Source organism: Peromyscus californicus, unplaced genomic scaffold (assembly GCF_007827085.1).
Source record: "Peromyscus californicus insignis strain IS unplaced genomic scaffold, ASM782708v3 Scaffold_11__1_contigs__length_118956290, whole genome shotgun sequence".
Classification (NCBI taxonomy): Eukaryota; Metazoa; Chordata; class Mammalia; order Rodentia; family Cricetidae; genus Peromyscus; species Peromyscus californicus.
The window spans coordinates 1,782,153-1,798,672 of NW_026294402.1; the positions used below are offsets into that span (position 1 = coordinate 1,782,153).

The 16,520-nt window shown below is 37.2% G+C and overlaps 1 protein-coding gene across 10 annotated transcripts in view; it reads right to left on the reverse strand.

Moving 5' to 3' along the window:
* Gria4 (glutamate ionotropic receptor AMPA type subunit 4) overlaps positions 1-16,520 on the reverse strand; it is a 371,791-nt gene that overhangs the window by 155,846 nt on the left and 199,425 nt on the right. The gene's annotated exons all lie outside the window — the stretch shown is intronic.

Consider the following 16,520-nt stretch of genomic DNA (forward strand, 5'->3'; position numbering starts at 1 on the left):
TCACCCTTAATTTATCCGGTAACTGTACAGCAGTTACCTGATCAAGTGAATACACAAAATATTTGGGCTCCAATTGAAATGTTAGATTTACAAAGGTTTAAGGAGGCAATAGTATCTTATGACTTGCATTCCCCATATGTAAAGGAAATGTTAAACTCCTGGTCAACATATAATAGGATTATATCACAGGACTGGTGGGAGCTGGCACATGCTGTTCTGGAACCCGGACAACGGCTCCAGTGGCAAATGTGGTTCAAGGAGGAGGCTAAAAACATAGAAAAACAATGGAGGGATAAAGGAATACAAGTCTTCCAGGATCAGCTTGTTGGAGAAGGTCAATATGCTGCAGTACAAACACAATGTTTATATGATATCCAAACCTTAATTCTATGTCGAACGGCAGCCTTGAATGCATGGGACAGAGTTGAGGAACCAGGAAAGAAAACTGAGTCATTTACAAAGGTTATACAGGGCCCAAAAGAATCTCTCACAGATTTCTTACAAAGATTGACTTCAGCAGTAAAGAGAGTGGTCCTGGATTCAGAAGCTAGCCAGATAATAATCAAATCTTTGGCTTTTGAGAACGCGAATGCAGCATGCAAGAGAATAATCAGGTCATTAAATGCAAGATCTGCACCCTTGGAAGATTGGATTAGAGACACGGTTAATGTTGAGGCTCATGACCAAGATGATATGTGGGTAGGAGAAGCAATTTCAAAAGGTTTGAGGAATGTTAGGATATAGTTATCTTTCCTAGAAATTTACAATTAACCTAAAATTTTTCTTGTCAGGATAAAGATACCTTTGCCCATACCAAGCAGGAAGCAAGTTTAAGAATACGAAGCCCACATTCCCAAAGAGGTGGTGTGGGGCGGGTGATTTTTTGGTCTTTTAATGGGTTTTGGGTTTGGGATAATTTTCATTGTTTAGGGGGGTTGGTTACAAGTTGTTGTCAAGGGTTAGGAAAAGGGTTAAGCAAAGGAGATTAAATTTAAGGTTCTTGTTTAAAAAAAAGAAAAGAAAAAGAAAAAGACAATTACTAGTTTTAAATACTTTACATTGGATTGGATTGTTTTATATTATATACAAATTAAATATATTTAAATTGATATTGTTAGAAAATGCTATATGTATATTTCTAATTGTACTTAGACCATTCATTTAACAATGTAATGCAATTTGCTGATCCTTGAACGTTATTATTACCAACTATTAGGATATAAAGAAATGAAAGTTAGTAGTTAGACATTACAATAGAACTTGTAGTCATATTAGGTATGTTTTCAAGATTGAGCAGGTATATTTTAGATAGATAGGTCATCTTCAAACCCTTCAGAGATCTACAGAATATGGCATTTAAAATGTTTTAATAACTTAGAAAATTTTTCTTTTTGTTATGACTATGAGACATGTCGGCTCCTGGCAGTACCAATCTACTTCAGAGAGAATATGGGCATTGAAGAAACTGCATATGGAGTTAACTTTCATTGTGACAAAAGTTAGCCACTGGACAACAAAGTATCCTCGAATCAACTGCTGACAACAGGATAAAATGGACAGATAGGACATGAAACAAAGGACTACCGATTCTTGCCAAAACAAGTGTGGTTATGGCTTTATCAAAAGGCATCTTCTGAGGCCAGGACAATATGGCACCATCCCTGAAGTGGCCTTCGCAATCCGGAAAAGGTGCAGTGCCCTGTTCTTCAAAGGCAGCTGAACAGGCATGGGCTGATGGCTTCTGATGTGCAGTGGAATGGCAGCTGTAACAGTTATTCTTGAAGAGAAACTAAACTCACACCTCTCAATAGTAGACTGGCATTTAATAGAAGGATATGGAGAAGAACAGGATTCTGAGATGAGGCCACACACACACACACATAGCCAAGAAGAATGGACAGCTGAATTAAAAAAAAACCATCAACAATTTCCAGAATTTAAAATCCTGAATCATGACAGGACACTAGTGGAATTCAGGTGTTTCTGGTACATGGACTGCTCTCACCCAATGTGAGGTCGAACTATTGACCTTGTGTACATCCTACTTCACAAATGAGTCTGTCAGATACGCTAAGCCTATAGGCTGAAGTTGATGGAAGAACTGAGATGATGCCCCAATACTGCGGAGAAACCTCAGGTGACTGTCCAGGCAGCTGGCTGTTTCTGTCAACTTACATTTTTTTTTGGAAGCTGCTTGCGTGCACTTCCTGTTTTTATTTTTTATTAGGTAATATTATTTCCTTCTTGGGTCTTTGGGGGAGTTGAAGATTAGTTAGTTATAGTTGAAGATTAGTTAGAATAGAAAGTGAATGAGGTACATTTTGGACTTACCAAAATAGGATAGATAATGGAATTATTTTCTCTGAATTTGTCAAATACAAATGGACTAGACATTTTTTAGGTATTTATTACTTGTATATATTATATATAGTTATTGTACTTTTGTATATAGTTTTTCTTATGTTAGTTATAACCTTTTTCCTTTTTTCTTTTTATTAAAATAGAAAAGGAGAAATATGGTGATATTTTATTTGTACTAAAATATGATTTTATTTGTATGTTAATAAATAAAGTTGCCTGGGGGTCAGAGCTAATAGCAAGCCATAGCAGAGCTGGCATTGGTGGTGCATGCCTTTAATCTCAGCTCTTGGGAGGCAGAGCTGGGCGGATCTCTGTGTGTTCAAGGATACAGCCAGCATGGAGACACATGCCTTTAATCTCAATACCAACCATAGAAGACCTGGAGGTCTGTACAGACGGGCAGTGATGAGGAGGTCTTGTGGTTGGGTTTACAACCAATGAGAAGGCAGAATAGGAAGTCAATAAAAAGCACAAACACACAGGAAGTAGGTCTCTTTCAGAGAGGTAGGACAAGAGCAACAGTGAAGGGTAAGGTTTTTAGCTCTTAGCTATTGCTCTGACCTCTTGGGCTTTCATCCCTGCGTTGGCTCTGTGTTTCTTATTTAATAAGACGGTTACATCTACAGAACTGGATTCCAGGTCAGGGTGTTGGCAAGTTCTCATGAAGCCTTTCTCCTTGGCTGGGAGATGCCCCTTGTCTTTATGTTACATGCTCTCTTTGTTCAGATTTCACTGTTGTCTCTTTGTGTGCTTTTAAAAGGACACCAGTTAGAATGAATTAGTCTGCTCTAATGCTTTCATCTTTGTTTAATTCTGTCTTTGAAGGTTTATCAACAAATATGTTCATAGTCTCCTTTCCTGTTACTGTGATAAAATAACATGACAATACCAACTTAAGGGAAAAAAAGGCTTGTTTTGGCACATAGTTCTATATTACAATCCATCTCAGTGGGAAAGCCATAGCAGAGGAGTCTGAGGAAGATGAGAGTGATAAATTCATGTGTGTATGTGTTAAGCCCAATTTCTACTTTTTAATGTAGTCTAAGACCCCAGGCCCAGGGAATGGTGTCCCCCACAGTTGGCAGGTCTTTCCACAACAATTAATATAATTAAGATAATCTTTCATGGAATTCTCAGAAGATCTTCTCTCAGGTGATTCTTGATTGTGTGAAGTTGACAAAGCTTATCATCAGAGTTATGTTTTAAGACACTGGAGGTTAAAGTTTCAACATATAATTTAGGGAGGGTAGTGTTCTCAGTTCAAAACATATGCATTAAATACTTCATCTCAGAGCATATGCATCAATGAAAATGTGAAATTCTTCCCTCTAAGATACCCTCATGTTTTCTTTATTAGCTCTGATTTTACTATACATAAATTACTTTGTAAAATATATGAATACTTGGAAATTAGTTTATTTTTCTTCTGCTGTGACAACATATTCAGACAAAACCAACTTAAGGGAGACACAATTCAAGGGTTAGTCAAGGATGGCAGAGAAGTCAAAGCAGCAGGGGTTGCAGCAGCTGTCAAGCTGCATCCATAATCAGGAAGCAGAAAGTGATGGATGCTTGTTGCTAGGACCCCAGCCAGGCGCTGGAGCCACTCACAATGGGGGCTTCCCACCTTAGTTAACAAGGGCACTCAGAGTCTCTTCTCCAATCAATTCCAGATCCCACCAAGTAGACAATTAACCATCATGGTAACCACTTTTTTAAAAAAAGATATTTATAGGTTTCAAGGATAATAACAGTAAACATGATATCTGGGGAAAAAAGACACAACCACTGTTATCAAGTGCTTCCTCTCAGTTCTGCAGTGTTCTGTTCCACCTGCTTTCATAAGAAACATTTCTTTGAAAAATCTCTTTTTCAAAAAGTTTTTTTTATATTTATTTATTGTGTTTGTGTATGTGTATGTGTGTGTGTGTGTTTGTGTGTGTGTGTGTGTGTGTGTGTGTGTGTGTGTGTGTGTGACACATGTGCCATATCTCCTGTGAGGTGGTTAAAGGACAACTTTCAGGAGAATGTTGGCTCCTTCCATGTGGATCCTGAGGACTGAACTCTGACTGTCAGGATTTGGTAGCAATCACCTTCACCTGATGAGCCATTTCATCAGCCCTCAATCTTCTTGTCCATGTTTTATTCCATTTTTCCTTCTCTCCCACATTTTTTTGTGTGTGTGTTGTTAGGCCTCCTCTCAGACTTAGGTCCCCTCAACACAAGAATCTAACTACAGAATTTTGCCTGTTCCTATAGAGTAAATTGGATGTTTATAACAAGGGAAGAAATAAAGAAGCCTCCCTCTATGGTCTGTAAGCTGTTATTTCTGTTATTCAGGCTGTGTTCTATAAGTCAAAACTAGCTCTGCTTAAATCCTTTGGGAGGCATACATGAATCTGCCAACAAACATTGCAATTCAAAATGAATTTCTGCAAGCAATGATAAGAATTCTGCTTTATCACATTCCATTTGAGAAGATTCTGACAGGAATCCTGCACAAGATTAATGAGAAATATAAAATAGGGTTGGACTGGGAGAGAGCTAATATATTGCCTAGCTCCATTGTCATTCTAAAATAACAGAAAACATGGGGAAGCACTGATAAACACTGAAAAAGACTCAGTGCATAGAACACTGGGGAATGGAAATGTTCAGTCAGTAGCACTAAAGATAACAGAAGTGTAGCCGAAAGTTTTTCCAGTCCCATCCAGCCCTGTGGTCCCACAGTCATTTATAAAATTATCACTCAGAGGCTTATATTAATTACAAATGTATGGCCAATGGCTCACATTTCTTGCTAGCTAGCTCTATCATCTTAAATTAACTGATTTCTATTAATCTGTGTTTTGCCACATGGTTGTGGTGTTACCAGTCTGTTGGCATGTTGCTCCTTGGGTGGCAAGCTGGCATCTCTTCTGCCTCTGCCTTTCTTTCTCCTGTCTCTCTTGGATTTCCCATCTGGCTGTATAGGCTTGACATAGGCTAGAGCAGCTTCTTTATTAACCATTCATAGCAACACATATTCACAGCATGCAGAAAGACCATCCCACAGCACAGAAGGGAAATGACCTTCAACAAATATCTATTATCTACTTCTTACCTGTATCGATTGGTCATCTATTATCTATTTATCATCATCTCTATCTATCTATCTATCTATCTATCTATCTATCTATCTATCTATCTATCAATATATCATCTTCAAGGGTCTCATATGTTTCAGGCCATTCTGGAATTTCCCCTGTACCCAAGAATAATTTTGAACTTTTGAACTTTTGACTCTCCTACGTCTACCTTTTGAATGTTAGAATTACAAGCTTGCATCATCATTCCCTGTTCATTTGGTTTTGTTGTTCCAGTATTGGGGATCCATTCTCAGGCCTTATCCATGCAAGTCAAGCACTTTACTAACCAACCTACATCCCTGCTTCTAAATATATTTTATTTAATATACATTGCATTTTTGCTTGCAAATAACCTATAAATTGTATTATCTGATCAATAATCAGTTTGAGGCACTGATTGTATCACATAGTAACTGTAGTCTAGGATGACCTTGAACTCAAGATCTTGCCTTAACATCCTAACTTGGGGTGACCGGCATGTACCACTACACTGGCCCTGGCTCCCTCTTCCTGTTCCACAGTATTATACTCCTTTACCACTTTTGTAAATTGTTACATTTTTGTGTAAGAAGATATTTAATTAAAACATATCCCATAGCTAAATAAATCCAAATTCATCATACTTTATTTTAATTCGCTACTCCATTACCAAAACCCAATAAATTTAAGGAAACTTACAACTTAGAAGAAGCATATTACAAATTTAGGAAAAGGAAAAGTTCAGGCAGAAAAAATTAATGCCTTCCATGAGTATACACTTGCCTGCCACTTTGCTAAATGCTACAAACATGAAAGTGTTGAAATATGTTTGCTTTCTAGATATAACTGGCAGAAACAAACACCTGCACTATTTAACTTTTTTCTCACTTATCATTAATTCTATAAAATTGAACAAAGGAAAAGAAAAAGGCCAGTAAATTCTAGATACCTTTAGTCTACTTCAGAACTGGCCTCAGGCCACACTCCTGGCAGTGCCTTCTGTTATTTAAACTTTATCTTGGTTATTGTTGCATACTAGTCATGAAGGTATATTTATGTTATTCGCCACGCCTTATTACTTTTGAAGCACAAAAGACGTTATTGGAGTTAAAATAACGTTCTGTGTACAAAGTGATGGCCTGGCTTAGAGCTAAGCATTTCAGTTCCACTTAAGCTTCTGGGATTATCACGTCTTTGTAATGCAAATTGTTCTACAGCAGAACGGTTTTCCTGGTTCTGGGAACTTTCATGCTAAGGAAACTTGAAATAGCTCATCTGCAATCAACTCTAGTGATTCTGAGCAATATCTGGATACTTCAGCACAGTAATGAAGTCAGATTGTCTCTGGCAAGTGTCTAAGTCATGCTTTGCATCAGGCAATCAGCCAGTGGCTTGATACAGTGTGTGTTGTGCTTGCCTCTCTCTCTCTCTCTCTCTCTCTCTCTCTCTCTCTCTCTCTCTCTCTCTCTCTCTCTAATTTCTTTTCATCACAAGACTTATGGAGACATGCCTAAGAAATTTACAAATTTGAAATCAAGAAGAGACCTACTTATAATTTTTTCAGAAAGAGAAACATTAAAAAATATTAAATTGCTTCTATATACTTTTGATAAATTCAGTTAGATTAGTTTTGGTTTGTTTTTGTAACATTTTACTGAAAGCAGATATTACAATGTAATTTTGAGTCTAAAGTTTTATTTCATTTTGTTGGGAATTGAGAACAATGAGTTCTCAGATAAATTTCAATCTAATGTTAAATTTGGCAGAAAGTATGGGATGGTCAAGTTGTTAAAATAATAAGTAGGGCAGCAAGACCAACAGAGCATCGAAAGCCAAGGCCTGATGTACTGTCATGTCTCCCTCTATCCCTTTGTCTAATAGTCTACTGGTTACTTTCTCGGTGGACGAATGAGTTACATATGGCATATCCAATCTTCAAAACTGCATTTTGCAATTTTTGGGCCTACAAATGTCCAGAGCCTATTATTCCTGAAAGGGCTATTGTGTTCATGACCTTCTTTTAAGGAACTCAAAATTTTGTGAGGCTGACAGAGTGCTGCAAACTATGCTTAATAGAAATACATAGAGCAAAACCTGATAAGATATGAAATAAAGCCAGAGAAAAGTAGTCATTCTGTCAAGTAGTAAAAAAAAAATCTCTATGGGTTTAGGTGATTTCTGTGTGGGAAAGTGGCAGGATACCTTTTAGGGAGATACAACATATATAAATTTTCCACGTGATACTTGACACAGAAGAACCAGTTCTGTTCATACATTTATTTTCCTTTCTATGAACAAAGAAAGCATGTGCCAGTGACTGGCATGTATGAGGACAGGAAAGCTGAATGTCATAGTTGGGGTGGATGATACATGATGTGTTGAGGGAGGAAAGTGTCACAATGGAGTTTTAAATTGAGTAATGGTTTCTTTATCTTCTAGCTGTGTGACATTGTATACATTTCTTACTTTTTGGCCTTAAATTTCCTTATTTGTGAAAAATAGATTATTTTAGTTTCTTGGAACTATGGTGGCAGATTACTTCAAATTCATAAACAAATTGCCTCATAGTTCTGGAGATTAGGATTAGAAGCCAATGTATTGAATGGGCAGTGCTCCTCTGAAGGGTTCAGGAGGATCATCTTTTCCTCTCTCAGTGTTTCATTGTTGGGTGGCCATCTGTGGAATTTTGTGGATTGGAGCTGTACAAGTCCACTCTTTTGGCTTTTATTGCTATGTGTCATTATTCTGTACGTAAGTCTTTACACGGCCAGTTTCTTATGAAAACATCAGTCATATTGGATAGGGGTCTATTCTGCTTTACATAACTTTTCCCTAATTATTTCCATCTTTTAAGTTTTTAGTATTACCTCTTTTGAAACTCAGCCCATTGAAGAAATAACAAGTTCTACTAATTTTATTATGTTGTTAAGGTTTAAATAAAATCATGCATGATAATCTTTGCATGTTATAGGATATAGATTGCCATGAAATTTTATCTCCCTTCGACTCTACTCTAGAGGGTTTCACCTACATACTTTTCAGAGATGAAAAAAGCTTCCCACAAACATTATATTTAAAACACAAATATGAAATATAATTATTTTCCAGTTAAGTGTAGGAGAGATTATTGATGATATTTAAATGTATTTTTCAGTAATGAATTGTGATTTCCTGCTTGCTTATAAGGATGCATTTAATAAGAGTAAATATGGATTGGATGCATGCTATGTGCTGAGCAGAGCTATGGATGATTTGAAAATTAACTGTCAAATGGGCATGTAACCTTGCTCGTTTTTATAGATGAGGAAGCTGAGATGCAGAGATGCCTTTTGCTTTTATAGGGTCATATGAGGAGTAAGAAGCAGAGCAGGATTCATAGCACAATCAGAGAGTGGCATCAGATCACACTCTCACATACAGCAAGCAGATCATATATAAAGAGCTGTTTCCACTTTCATACTCTTAGTAACCCCAGTTCTTCCTGAAATTATAAAAATGTTCACCATGCCTCAAGGGACAAATTACATAATAAAATAAACTCAGTGTCTCAGCTCAAATAGCTACTTTTTACATCCATAATCTATGTAGTTTGGAAAGATAAGGGGAACAAATTCTTCCATCATGCTCACTTTCTTATTTAAAATGCATGGTCATGAAATTTAACTTGATTCAAGTAGTTTGACTTTGTTACAACAATTACAAAAAAATTAAGTTAAAAACTGGTAGAGTTTAGGTTGAAAACAGGACATCAAAAATTCCATATCGGAGACAGTTGTGTAGCTTGGTCTGTTTGAGGGGACCCTGGCAGTGGAATCAGGCTCTATCCCTGGTGCAGGAGCTGGCTTTCTGGAGCCCATTACCTATAGTGGGACCCTTGCTTACCCTTGATGCAGGGGGAGGGCTTTGGTCCTGCCTCAACTGAATGTACCAGGCTTTGCTGACTCCCCATGGGAGGCCTTACCCTTTCCTAGGAGGGGATATAGGAGGAGGGATGAGAGGGGAATCTGTGGTTGGTATGTAAAATGAATAAAAAAAATTCTTAAATAAAAAATTAAATTAAAAAAAAGAAAAATCTCAGTCTGAACATGTGACTAACTTTGACACAAAGAATTTAGTGCTCAATAGAAAGGTTACTACCATGGGAACACAAAATGAGTGAATAACTGTAATGGGCATCCAGGATCCACTGCACAAACTATGTACACAGATGGAAATTTAACCAATAAAGATTAAGAATGGGTCAAAAACAAAACAAAACGAACAAACAAACAAAAATCAAGCTTGTAGCAATTTCCAAAGGCTACATTAAATGTATGTCAGTACCACCGGTTATTTGTGCCTGGTTATTAACAAGAGCCTCCTGTGCCCACCTTCTGCATCCTGTTGCTTGCTCTTTGGCCCTCTGCAAGCCACATGACAGGGTGGTTAGGCTGCGTAGTGTTGCCGAACTGCTTCAGCCTTGCATCTTGTGTTTAAGAGTGAAAACTTTAGGTGGAGGAAACTGAGAAACAGGCAAACTTTCCCTGTCACTGTTTCAGTTTGGGATAGATACTAAATCAATAATTGGAGAAATATTAAATAATAAATATTATAAATATTAAAGATTTTTTTGTTTTTTGTTTTTTGTTTTGAGACAGGGTTTCTCTGTGTAACAGCCCTGGTTGTCCTGGAACTCACTCTGTAGATCAGGCTGGCCTTGAACTCACAGAGATCTGCCTGCCTCTGCCTCTCCAGTACTAGGATTAAAGGCATGTGCTGCCACCACTCAGTTTATAGGTATTAATGATTTTTAAACATTAACAGTAAATAGTTGGAATTCTCCATTCCAACAGGCCATTCTCTGACTGGAAAACATATTGCTATTATAAAGGGGAATTTGCCTCTTCTCTGAGTAGTAGACAGTATGGATTCATGAGTATGATACATGTACTTCCACCTCATGTGTCCACACCAAAAAATTACCTTCCTTATATAGCCAACCTTTAGTACTTTATGATTTTCTGGACTCATTCTGTAGGTCTTCTGCACCTGTAGTCAAATTACTATCTTTTTAAAAAATGCTTATTTTGGTAAAGTTTAATGACTCGACTATGTTTTTATAGTAAAGTTGATTATCTCTTGTTCTTCTAAGTCTATCTCTATTTCTGGTTTATTTTTATCAAACATGACCTTCTTGAGCTCTGTGCTAGAGATTGGTACCTCTGCATTGGGCTCATTATTTGCACAGGTGTTTGTATTAGAAATTAAAATAATTGACATGTATTGGTGGACGTGTTAGGGCAACTCTACATAGTTAAAAGGGAGGTTTATTTTGTGGGGCAACTTACAAGTAAAGGGATAGGTTACAGGATCCGGGAAAGGTATAGTACAGTCCAGTGGTGTTCTCTGGAGAACTCTGCTGGGTCTACCTCCAGCGTCCAGGATCCAGGAACCAAGAGAGCCAGCATATCTGGATCTCAGGTCTTAAAGTCTCCTGTCTTGGCCCTGCCTCATAGGTGTGACAGTTACCGGAAGCCTCAATGGGTATAGTACTTCCAAGCCAAAGGTGGAACAGCTACCCACTATAGACATAATTTTCATAGGTCTCAATTTTTTTTAGAATATTCCTTTGGTTATTTTTCATAATTTATTTCAATTCCTCTTCTGCTGTCTGCTTTATTATTATTTTTAGGGGAAGCTAAGTTTTGTTATTTTTTTACTTTATAATTAATTTAATTTCACATATCAGCCACGGATTCCCCTGTCCTCCCTCCTCCCCCCCCCCCACCCCCCCAGCCTTCTCCTCCTTCTTAAAGTTTTATAGGCAGAGTGGGTAGCTGGGCATTTTTCTAGAGAAGTCAATATTTCTTTAGGATCTGAGGCTTTTCTGGTGAGCTTGTTGAGGTTTCTATGTTGCTTAATTTAAAACATAAAGCTAACTAACAAAATGTTTTCTGTAAAATAAATATGGCAGCTTGTGACTTGTATGTTAGCTGAGTTCACTATTCACTGAACAAATATTTATAGACTACTTTGTGCTTGTATTTTTTTTTGTTGATAGTTTTTCTCATAAAATGTAACTATTAGTAATACTTTTCTGTTGTTAATCAGCAAGTTAGTTAGAATTCATAAGTACTGTGAAAGATTTTGAAAGACTGAGGTATCATTTTTATGGAGTAATTCATGAAAATAGTTGATACACCACCATTCATTCCTAACATTTCAGTCTTGTTTTTAGCTGTAAAAAAGAAGACCAGATATAAACACCAAATATTTAAAAAATTACTACTTTCAGTTTATTCTAGAAACAACACTGGAATAATGTTCAGACTTCAGAAATGTTTGATTAGGTCTATACAAATGAAAATATGTAAGTGCTATGAGAATCAAAGTTTTATCACTACTCTGACTTCTAGAGTAGCTCTGGGAAATAATGGATGCTCAAAAAAGCTCTTAGTTCTCCATCATGTTATCCTTTAATTAAAGTGTTCACTGTTTTGATAATTTCCTACTGTCTCATTGTGAAAGTTTTAGGAAAATGGTGAGTGGGTGGTCTGAATAAAAATAGCTACCAAAGGCTCCTAGGGAGTGGCACTATTAGGAGGTGTGGCCTTGTTGGAGTAAGTGTGGCTTTGTTGAAGGAGGTATGTCACTAGGGGATGGGCTTTGAGGTCTCAAATACTCAAGCCAGGTCTAGTGTGACATTCACTTCTTGCTGCCTGGGGATCCAGATGTAGAACCCTGAGCTACCTCTCCAGCACCATGTCTGCCTGAGTGCCACCATGTCCCACCATGATGATGATGGACTAAACATCTGAACTGTAAGCCAGTCCCAATTAAATGCTTTTCTTTATAAGAGCTGGTGTGGTCATAGTGTCTCTTCACAGCAATAAGACCCTAAGACAGTGAATCATCTGTATTTCACTTAACCTCCATGACAAACTAATGAGATTGATATAATTAATACTTTCCTGTTACAGACAAGGACATTATGGTTTTGAAATGACAAATAACTTTCCTGATACCCAAAAAAAAGCAAGTAGAGGAGCCAGGATTCAGATGTTGGATCAGAGCCTGAACTCTTCAACCATATATTATTCTATATTATATATATATACTGTCTTCAAATTTAAATAATCTTTGGATAGCTAATTTTTTCTGATGAGCAAAGCAAAAAGAAGAAAAAAAAACAGTGCTAAAGAAAGTGAAGTGTTTGTTTCAGTGTCATAGGATGTGTAAACAGGGGTCCTGACCACCAGACATCCATGAACCATATTTTCTCTATTGTGCAATGCTTCTTCTTCCTACATAATATAGTCTCTTACATATCTAGAGTGTGAACTGAGGTTAAAAAAGTATAACATAGGATTAGGACATACTGGATAGTAAGGAGGGATTATGCTTTAATCAATCCAATCCTGGAAGCTTGCAGCCTTACTGCCTGGATGAGTGGATAAATACTTTGGCATGCTATTAAATTAAATCTACTTGAAAGGGGCTGGAAGATTTCTTAGGAAGGCATGTTCTTACAATTATACTCTTTGAAGCCATCAGACTTCTTTAAATATTTACTGAATATTTAGACACAGCCAGAATTATTTCTAGACTCCATCAGTTCTATAGAAGGGACCAAGAAAAAAAAAAACTAGTCCTTTTAAGACTTACCACCACTGGCCTTTGTTCAGTCAATTTTCATTCATAGAAACACTTCAAAAACACCCAACAATGCATGTAGAAGAGTTTGTGCTGAGATTTCAGCAGTAACAGCTGGAGCAGCATCAACTGCTGACTAAGAAGGCATTAGGACAGATGGAGAGAGCTCTTGGAACTGTGTGGCCTGACATGAGGGAGGTGAGGAGTCAGGTGAAAGGACAGATATAGAGTAGGTAGAAAAACAAGGCTCTGGGAAAGGAAATGCACTCTCCTCTACCTTTATGTAATATGAAAGAGTCAAGAGCAGGGTTACTTTGTAGAATTTGGTGTCATCTCAAGATCCTCCTTCAGAAAAAACCTGTAAGGACTGGCTTCAGTGAACAGTGCATTTGTACACCAATGCTTGGATATCTTGAGAAGTGACCATTAGTTATACTGGTCTATCACACATTTTGGTGTATGTGTGTTGCAAAGAGGCATGTACTGATTCCCATAAGAGGAGACTTCCAGTAGAAATGCTAGCTTTCAGTGTTACTTGGTCTAATATCTTAAACAGTGTAATCAGAACTATGAACCTCTACCAATAAGCAAAATAGATTGGTGGTAGCCATCAATTAACTTTACCCATCTATCCACTCTAGCAAAACCAGTCTTTTCCTAATCCTGTGCTTAGGGTGCACTGGATATACTTAGGGCACATGCTCATTTCCGTCCAACCGCTGTGCTTAGGAACAGAGAGTTGTTGTTGTCCACCTGCAAAAGGGAAATAAGATCTACTTCTGTGCCCAGGAATCTCTAGTTGCTAATTTGTAGACACTCTGTATAGCAGAGGAAAAAGAGTTAGGACTACCCAGGAATAAATATATAAAATAATATATGAGTATAATGTCTGTTGTGTATTTATTTCTGCTTCTATTTAATGTACTCAAGAGTCTTCATCTGAAAAATGTACCTTTTTTTGTTTTGTTTAATATATACACTGGAAACAGAAATAATGAGTCATATTTGTCATTTGGCTACTACCTGCCAGTTTGTTAGGCATTTAATATATGTTTTCTCATTTAAATCTTAAAGCAACCTTATCACTATTAGCATTTTGGAAATCAAGAGATCAAGTTCAGAGAGATGAAGCTGCTCAAGGCTACATATAAAGCAACTGTGACTGGAAAAGAATTTATCCTACTTGGTGATAATTACCATGCCATGTTAATTTCTGCACATGATCATTGTGCATATGGCTCTGTTCTTAACATTCTGGGGGTGCATTGACAGAAATATTAACAATATGAGCAGTAGAGGGATCATCAAGTAAGGGATAATAGCATACTAATTACTAACATGCATTTGACAATATGTGCCACACACTCATGCTGTATTCTCCACAGAAGCTAATATTCAGGGCTACAAATCAAACTAGGTCACTCTCTATTTTAAAAATCTTCATTGAATCACTGCATTTCACTTAAATTGAAGCAGAGACATTGTATCATGGGTTGGAAGACTTGACTTTCATCACCAACCTTTTCTTGAAGCCCTCATCTCCTACCTTATTTTGAAACACACCAAGCTCTTTTTCTCCAGGAAAAAAAAAGTATCTAATTACAAGATAGGGACATGCCTGTCTTTATTACCTTCTAGAAATTTTCTTCACTTTGCAGAACTATTCTCAGCACTTTTATGACTCAGTATCAACAGGATGGATTTTATTACATCTGTTCAATTCCTGAAAATGTTTCAAACTCTCCATAGCAGTGCCAAATATGAAGCAAATTACATTGTGGATGCAAACATCGATAGTGGAAATCTCCAATTAATATATTATCTAAGTACAAATAGGCCAGATGTGGTTTTATTAGCCCCCCCTTTTCTTTTCCTTCATTCTTATAAAAATGAGACATTTCACTTTTCAGACTAATCTTGATATTTATTCTGTAGCAGAGGTAGAGCTACCCACTGCTCTACCTGCTACCCACTCACAATTGATTTGTGATTATCTAGTCTTCCTTTCCAGAAATGTACAAAATACTATTCATTTATAAGCAGGATAATTTGGAAAAGGCTACATCAGCATTCCAGAGTCTTATCTAGTTTTGATTTAGTCCTCAATATGTGAAGAGAAGGGAAGGAATATTGAGTCTCTATTCCTTGTTAGTCGCTTTATAATTTTTTTGTTGTTGTTCTGTTTTTCTTTCTTTTTTTGGCATATTTGACACAAACTGGAATTGCATTGGAAGAAGAAACTCAATTGAGGAATCATGTCTATGAGACTGGCTGTTGGGCATGACTATGGCCATTTTCTTAATGCCAATTGGTGCAGAAGAGGCCAGAATAGGTGGTGCAATCTATAGACAGGTGACCCTGTGCTGATAAGAAAAGAAGTTGAGAAAGCCATAAGAATCAGCCAGCAAGCAGCATTCCTCCATGGTCACTGATCCAGTTCTTATTTTCAGGTTCTTGCCTTGAGTTCCTGCGTTAGCTTCCCTTGTTGATGGATGGTAACTTGTAAGCTGAAATAAACTCATTCCTCCCCAAGTTGATTTTGCTCAGTGTTTTATCACAGCAAACTAGTACAGTGTTCCTCTTTCTCAAAGCCCAATTAAGCCAATATTACATCTATTTCAAAGAAGGAAAAAATAAGTTTGTTTAAGAGGTTTTATAAATCTCTTAAAAGGAAAAGTTATGACTGATACACCAGACCAGAAGATAGTAGGTACCATGTACCCAAAGGAACAACAAGAGTGTGTCTAGGTCTCAATGTGTCAATCTGGAGAAAGACATGGCCCAGAAAACACTGTCTCAAGAAATCTTACATAATCTTTCACTTCCAATTATATATTCACAAAGCCTAGTTTATACATCAATGTTCATCAGATAAATTGGAAGAGGAATCATACATGTGGCCTAGGAAAGGTAGAGAAACCAGCAGTTCCTGAGAGGAGTTTCCACCAGCAGTGGGCAATGCTGCAGAGAAAAGAACTCATGCTGATTCCTTGTGGAAAGTGAAAAGTATTTATGAATAAATGAATACGTTTTAGCTGAATGGAACTGTCATCCATCAAAGGAATGTGATGTTAGAAGCTTTCTTTGGCTGCTTTTTTTTCTGCTCCTCTGCTCTCTCCCAGCCTGTGAAGTGCCCACAAGGGTGCTAAGGGAACATGTTGCTCTAACACCCATACACAAGTTCCTTTCCAGAAAAGTAAAGAAAGAGAGGGAAAGGTGAGGTTAAGGAAACAGAGATACCACTAAACAAACTATGGATGTTGGCCTCAGTGAAATATAGTCTAAGGAAAGATCTTACTAGGGAAAATGAAGACAAGTCTCAATGTCATTTATGTGCTTTGTCATGGCCTGTTATTGTAATGTAGTTTAGTCAAAGATTACTAGAAACATACACCGAAAAAGGAAGGTGTTCACGTAAGC